The following is a 6,000-nucleotide window of genomic DNA, read 5'->3' on the forward strand; positions in this document are numbered from 1 at the left end:
TTAACGCAACGTGTGTGCGAATTGCAGTACCAGAAAAAAGTTAGGGGCGCAGTGTGATAAAAGTTGGAGTGTGACATCAGAGTCTCTGTTTACTATCTACATGTGACAGTAAGACGCTTTGCGGATCCTATGAGATCGATGTGCGTACTTTGATGTTTGATGAATGGTTCGATGTGGTGAAGCAAAATGCCAACATACAAATGCATCCGTGGTGCTTTTATATTCAAGCGTCGCATATTCCCAATCGTAATGACACGATACATTTTAAAAGTCTTACATACTGTCTTCTGTGCCGTCTTTTTTTTCCTGGGGCTTCCTCCAGACCTGACAGCAACAGATTGCCGCCCAGAACACATTAAATGTATGATTTTCCAACTCTCTGCACATTTAGAACCTAAGATTTACACTTTATCACTTTCATCATGAAATACATTAAAATATGTATGTTACATTTTACAGATAAATTGTTAATTTCGTTTAAATAATGAATGATGTTAATAATTACACACATGAGGGTGACACGGTGGCAGAGCGCTAGCACTGCTGACTCGCAAGGAGTCATGAAACTGATATTATCTGCCTGGAGTTTGCATGTTTTCCTTCTGGGTTTCCACGTTGTGCTCCGGTTTCCTTCCAAAGATATGCAGTTTTGGTGACACTAAAGTGACGCTAGTGTATATGAGTGCTTGTATTCACCTTGCGATAAGCTGATGCCTCGTCCAAGGATTGTTTCTGCCTCATGCCCAATGCTTGCTGGTGTTATATCTATGGGTAATAATATTGTACTAATAAAAAGGAAGAAGACAGAGACAGGTTCAAAGTAGTAAACTTTAACAGGTCCTTTTACTAAGATCGTTTCAGAGTACACGTTACACAGCCTTATTATTATTATCTACTTTCTAATAGCTCCCCAATACCCATAATAACTTATTACTATGGAATCCCCAAAAGTCCAGACTTACAATATACTACAGCTGGAATGGACAAATCCCAGGATTGATGTATTTAATCATTAAACATCCTTTTCAGAGATATTGCGGTAAGGTGTCATTGGAATTTAACAGGCGTTCCAGGCAATTCACAACACAGCGAAGCCAAACCTGTTGCCACCGTGATGATATCTCGCACTGCCACCTGGTGGATTCCACCAGATTACAGTAAAGTACGTGCGCAAGTATAAACAGAAAAACGCTTGTGTAGCAGGAGCGTCCGCTGCAGCAGGCGTCGTGTCACATGAAGTATAAACCTGGCCTAAACCTGCCTTAATTTTTTCTTTTTAGTTAAAAATAACTTATTTAACTTAAATGCTAAAACTAAAAAAAAAATAAGCCAAAAAAATAGATTATAGAACTGCTACAGTTGTTATACACATTCTGTCCCCTTAAGCTCCTGTAGTATTCTCCCTTTCCACTGCCTGCTGTTTGTCCTTCTACAAGGTTAACTTTTCTTTTTTCTGTCTGTTTTTTTAACTTTGCACCCCTCTTATTCCTTACTTAAAAGCTCTCAACTGTTTGTATTCACGGCCTTATTTGTATTCCCCCATATTAATGAACCTTTACGCTGTTGCCCATTTAACTCTTCTACCTCTGGACTGCTAGGAATTGTTCAATCTAAAATAAATAAGTAGATAAATAAATAACTGAATTGTGTTAAATATAACATCACAATTCCAAACGCTATTTAAAATGGCAACACACAGCCCTCAGTATCCTACCGTTGGTACAATTATGAAAGAAGTCTGCAATTCTACTTGTGTTGCTTTTCTGGTTAATGAGTAGGGCATATAAATTGTGTTTTTGGAACCCTGGCTTAAGGTCTTTGCTTTTTTGATGTTTTGATTTTGGTCACTAGATTTTTTCACTTCTGCTAGTGACCATTCTTTTTTGTTTTGCCCTTTAAACCTTTTCTCTCTTCTTTCTTTTCCTTATCATGTTTGACAAGCTTTTTTTAGGTGCATTCACATATGATATGCAAAGCACCTATTGTGTAGCCTCTGTCTGAACGTCCATCCATCTACAAACTTGACTATCCTTAAAACTGAGAAATGTTGCATGTAACCTCTAAGTTAGTTTACTGTTTCAATTGTATCTTGACAGTGGTTACATCAGCTTGTATATTTTGGATATCTTTTTCAATTCTGATAGATGCTACTGACAACAAATAGATCCGCAATACAAGTTAATGAAATACCAACAGACTTGTGCGGCAGGTAGGAAGTCACTATCACGAGCTGCTTGAAAGCACGAAGAATGGCAATCTTCCATCATTATGTCCTGTAAGGCACATGCAGAAACTTACAAGTTTATGAATGCAAGCAGAAGAGAAAGACTGCATCAGCACCTCAGTCCTACCACTGCTGTTGAGTTGTAACAAGAAAGGTAAATGATATTCCAAAACCATAATAGTATAACATGCAAGTGGAAAAAACAAAATCATAGTACTCTTTCACTAAACCAACCTCACGGCACCATTATCTGCTGATCATCTCTGATGATGATGAGATAAAGCACGCATTAAACAAATGAGGACGGGCTTTATGCATGCGCAAGCATGCTACACAGTTGTGCCAGTTTGGGACTTTGAAAATCCGGTCATCCTATTATTTACTGTCAGATTGACACATTGACTTGATAAAATAAAGTCTGGCTTTCACTTCTGTTTTTCATGAACATTTGTCTTAACTAGTTTTGCAAGTCCATTTCATTTTCATTTCATGAAAATTACTGCGGCCAGACATGCTCAAGCACAGAAGGAATTAATTGCAAATATTTGTTATTATTACTAGATTAGATTAGATAAACGTTATTAATCCCATGAGGAAATTCAGATGCATACAGCAGCATAAACATAAAAAACAAGGGTACAGGCTCAAAGGACTGTCAATACAGCCAATCCATAAATCAACTGATAAATAAATAAGTAAAAATAAACTTAACAAGTAAGTACATTGGGTGGAAGCAATGATAGCACTGGGCAGAAAAGACCACTAGAGGTGCTTCTTAACACACCATGGTGGAATGAACCAGTGGCTAAAAGTGCTCCAGGAGAGCACCTCCTGAAGGAGATGGAGGGGATTTTTCATGATGGCATCCAAATTTGCCATCATCTTCTTTTCCACAACTGCTTACAGTGTGTCCAGGGATTGCCCTATGATGGAGTAGATTTTCCAGATAAGTTTGTTCAGGCGTTGTTCTTCTTTTGAACTCAGGTTGTTTCCCCAGGATGCTGCAGCGTAGAACACCACAATGGCTACTGTGGACTGGTAGAAGATTTTCAGGAGATTGCTGCATACATCAATAGGCCTGAGTGTCCTTAACAAGTACTGTCTGCTCTTCATCTACAGAGCCACTGTGTTGTCAGAGCTGTCCAGTTTGTTGTTTATGTGAACCCCCAGGTACTTGTAGCTCTGCATCACTTCCACATCCTCCCCCTGAATGGTGACGTGTCTCAGAAGCTCCTTGACACACCATCTCTTTTGTCTTTATGATGTTGAGTTACAGGTTGTTGTCCCTGCACCACAAGATGAAGTCTTCTACTGCCTTCCTATACTCTGACTTCTCTCCATTATTTATGAAGCCTATGATGGATGAGGCATCTGAAAATTTTTGTAAATGGCAAATCCTGGTATTATGCTGGAAGTTCCCTGAGGAACTTATTACACATTATTTAGGTTATGTTAATTCTCAATTGCAAATTGTGGTTTGTGTGTGTGTGTTTATGCGCGTGTGAGTGAGAGTGGTCCCTGTGATGGAATACAGTCCTGTGCAGCCCTGTTTTCAGCCTTTTGCCCATCCCTGATCGATAGCCTTTGCCCCCATAAACCCTGAAATGAGAATGTTCTAAAACCTACCTACTGAACTAAGTCCATTGAGGACTACAGTGCCTGCATAGTCCTTGAACACACCTTAATGCATACTTGTTCTGACTTGTTCCATTTTGGTTCTGACAACAGCAAAAAATAAACAAAAATAAAACAATTTCAGTTTCAACCATGACAAGAATGGACAAAATGTCAGTACTTCAAAGAACATAAAAACACAGCTCACTTAAACATTTAAAGAGCATACTTTTGTAGGTGTAGGACCACTTTTTTCCAGGACAGTTTTGGGACATTGTGTGTCTTATTGTTGCTGTCTATGGTTACATATTTTTCTATGAGTCTTAAATATTCTGTTCATTGAACTCGAAATAAACATTTTTGGATCACAAAACAAAAAAAAAAAAACAAATTGAAACAAAAGCCTCACAAGAGTGGCAATGACTATAGCCCTTGGCTTGCAATAAAAAGGCAAATGGAGAATCTTTTTAATTTAAATATTTATAAACAAAAAAAATAGCAAAACACAAAGAAAGACTCCAAAGAGCAAAAGGAGACACTAAGGAGTTGCCTAAAAGGCAGTATACAGCTAAAATGATATTCAACAATCAGAATGTTTAAAATAAAGCAAGATATGATCAAAATTCCAGAAAAACCAACAGAAAACAATACTTGCTGAAGCTCCAACAAAAGAATTATTCCCAGCTCCTGAGTCTTCTCCACCAACTTAAATAGCCTGAGGTAGAGCACAGTGGTAATGATGTCAGAATGGCCGCACCTTCTGGGGCTCCACCCACAAAAAACAAGGAATGGTAGAACATATAGACTGACAGTACACAGTTACTAAATCACCAGTGAAATGAACACAATTAACATGAAGACATGAAAACTAATAACTTAAAATGAACAAAAACAACAATGAACATAAAATATATGTAACTTCCATCAGATACATAACATCAGGTATCCCTTAACTCCTGTCTAAAAGCCTTCCGGGAAGCCCCAGGCTAGGTAGCCTGACTTTGTCTTTGATTTCTCTATCAGACGTAAGATCCTGCATAGCCTTATCTCTATCTTGTACAGTGTCCTCCTGTTTGCACTTCACCCAACCTCTGATTTACACCATTTAATGTTTGAGCAAAAATTGACTAAATGCTTTAAAAAGTGTCAAGCTTGGCCTATCAGCAGAGGCTTGGCCTAAAAAATTATTTAGGTCCCTCCTAGCGACTGGTGACATTCAAGGCCTTAAAAATAAAGAATAACATGATTATTTGATAGTTAAATTAGGCAATTTACAAATCAAACAAGTGGCATGCATTTCAGAGTCATTATATATTAAATTTGAAGTAGCTGGTAGATGAACAAGTGATCACAGATCATATTGAGGACTACCCTAGCAAGGACCTTACCTGGCACAGTGAGCAGTGTTATCCTCCTGTAGTTGCCGCAGTCCAAGCGATCACCCTTCCCTTTCCAGATAGGAACAACAAATCCCTTTCTCCAATCAGTTGGAATCATTTTCCCACATGGAAGCAAAGATTGCTTGCAAGGCCAGGAGGTTACCCTTACCACCAGCCTGGAAAAGTTCACCCCAGATACCACAGATTTCTGCACCCTTCCCTACCCTCAGCTGGTTCACCACCTGTGCAATATCAGTGAGATAGGGTGGTTCACAGCTAATTGGAGGATCAGCCTCAAGAATCGTGGACCAAGAGGTATGCAACTTCCTTGCTGGAGGATCAGTTTTAACACTAGAATTACCAAAGCTTACGGAAAAACTTGTAAATCCGGCCCACCTTAAATTAGCTCGCACCTCTCTGTCAGTGTCTTTTGTCTTGTAAATGTGTCGATAAGCCCAATTAGTAAGCAGCCTGCTATACCATCCTCTCACCGCCACAGAAAATGCCAAAAACCTCTCCCAACTAAAGCCTTGTTTATCAGGGAGACAGGTACCTAGAGCAGTATATGCTAAAAAATCTATTGTTATTAGGAACACATGCATTTCATGTGTGTTCCGTGTCTACAAAGATCTACTATCTATGTAAGTGTAGGATGACTGAAATTTTGAACACATACCTAAAAGACAAACTTTTTCCATGTTTTAGTACTAACGACAAAATTTTGACATGAAGTGTATAATGTGTGAAGACTGAAGTCCAAATATCAAATAAGCACTTTCACAA

Source organism: Polypterus senegalus, chromosome 3 (assembly GCF_016835505.1).
Source record: "Polypterus senegalus isolate Bchr_013 chromosome 3, ASM1683550v1, whole genome shotgun sequence".
NCBI lineage: Eukaryota > Metazoa > Chordata > Cladistia > Polypteriformes > Polypteridae > Polypterus > Polypterus senegalus.